A 1,988-nucleotide genomic window follows, 5' to 3' on the forward strand; every position below is an offset into this window, starting at 1 on the left:
TGGGGGACTCACACTGGACCTGGACTTTTGTGATTGGGAAGTTACTCCTTCTTTCTTTTTTTGAACAAGAAGAAGATACAAAACAACTCTTGAGGTCCAACTGATGGTTAAAATTTTCTTGACTGCACCAGCTTGAATGTTTATGTACACCTTTTTAATGAACCTTTCTGCAGCAAAAGAGACATTGTCCGATTACAATGCAGAAGTTAGTTAATAAGAGCCCCCCCAAGACTGACAAATCACTCCTTTGAGACATAAGAGTCCAACCTCCATTCTCCCTCTTGTGCCTGTGTACTTATCCAGTTACCTTAGAAGGTGGTGGTATTCGGGTGAGAAGGGGAGCCTCCCTCACTAGATGGCATTCTGTGTTGTTCCCCAGTGGGCCCGATTCCCAACAGGACAGAGGACTTCTGTGGAGCATCCTGTGGACAGACACAGCATTCATGTAAACGGGAATCGGGAAAATGAGTGTGTAAACAGCGAGATATATCAGGTAGATGATCAAAACCGTAACACTGTGGACCTGCACTGTGGGAGGGGGTGAGGGAGGTGGAGGATCTGAGGTGGGGGTGAGACGAACAGTGGGGTGAGTTCTATTTGACTTTGTTTAGGCACTAGTGATAGTCCTCAACTCAGTCCACTTCTCCTTCCAAGTAGCACTACAAATGTAAATGAATCAGCACTTACAGCAACGTAACAGGGAGGGAGGAGGGCAGAGAAATAGACCTTGAGAGACACAGAGGAAAGGCGAGAGACAGATTCAGATGCAGAAGACGGCACAGAAATGATGCCTCTGGAACGACGGACTTCATCCGTGCATAAACCTATTTGTCATAGCCTGCTACTCCACATTGCTGTAATATTTTCCATTGCTTGTTAATCACTTTACGGTTTCCAAGGTGGAAACGAATCGTGCTTCCTTGGCTGTTCTGTCTGATAGGATTTCATAGTAGGCCGACTGTCAGACAATATGTCTGAGGAGTGTTCATTTTATTTTAAAAAACAAAATGTGAAACTGGAACAACCAACACTGTTGGTGGCAGGTTTATATTTTGGAAAATGTTGATAGAAATTAGAGCAATTTAATGTTATTCATTTTATGCTGTTAACATGACAATCACTCAGTTCCACTTTGAGATATCATCCACACCTGTCTCTACAGGAAAAACTAAAATACTGAGCCTTTAAAAAAAAAAGTGTACATTTTTTTGTGGTAGTGTCCCTGTTAAGTGTACACCTGCTTAGAGATCCATTCTTACAGAGGGGTCACAATTAAAGTATAAATCGATCACATTACAGCAACAACGTCGCCATTTCACCTCATGCAAGAGTACAAAGAACTGTTAAAATATTGTTTTCCTGATCTGAAAGTAGCCACACATTGGGTTATTAGTGAGGGGAAGAATCATATCACAGTTTACATACAGAAACCAGGCATATTTCACTGTTCATTCCTCGTCGCCTCTATTACTCCACCACTCTCCTATAAAACACATGGCATTTCTTTGGTGTGCAATTATTGTTCCTAGTTGAGCTTGATTGCCTAGATGTGTATGTTTGGGCAAAATTGAGAGAGAGAGAGAAAGTACCACTTCCATTTTAGCCGACACTTTTATACATTTTCATATTGGTCCCCTGTGGGAATCAAACCCACAACCATGGTGTTGCAAGCACCATGCTCTACCAACTGAGCTACACAGAACCTTAGTAGGTAAGCAGATTGTGTGCGTCGCCGTAAGAGCAGGCAGCACTTGCGGTCATTTTGTTTAGTTATTTTGACCATCTGCATATTTTACTGTTCCTGCTGACTGGACCAGCAGTTGGTGTGTGTGTGTGTGTGTGTGTGTGTGTGTGTGTGTGTGTGTGTGTGTGTGTGTGTGTGTGTGTGTGTGTGTGTGTGTGTGTGTGTGTGTGTGTGTGTGTGTGTGTGTGTGTACACTGTATGCGTGTGTGTGTGTGTACTGTATGTGTGTGTGTGTCAGATTGTG

General features: G+C 43.0%; 1 non-coding gene across 1 annotated transcript; it reads right to left on the reverse strand.

Moving 5' to 3' along the window:
- Positions 1-1,628: 1,628 nt before the first annotated feature.
- On the reverse strand, positions 1,629-1,704 carry trnaa-ugc (transfer RNA alanine (anticodon UGC)). Its single transcript has one exon. It is a non-coding gene; the product is annotated as a tRNA-Ala (tRNA).
- Between the last annotated feature and the right edge of the window lie 284 nt (positions 1,705-1,988).

This window comes from Oncorhynchus keta, chromosome 11 (genome assembly GCF_023373465.1).
Source record: "Oncorhynchus keta strain PuntledgeMale-10-30-2019 chromosome 11, Oket_V2, whole genome shotgun sequence".
Classification (NCBI taxonomy): domain Eukaryota; kingdom Metazoa; phylum Chordata; class Actinopteri; order Salmoniformes; family Salmonidae; genus Oncorhynchus; species Oncorhynchus keta.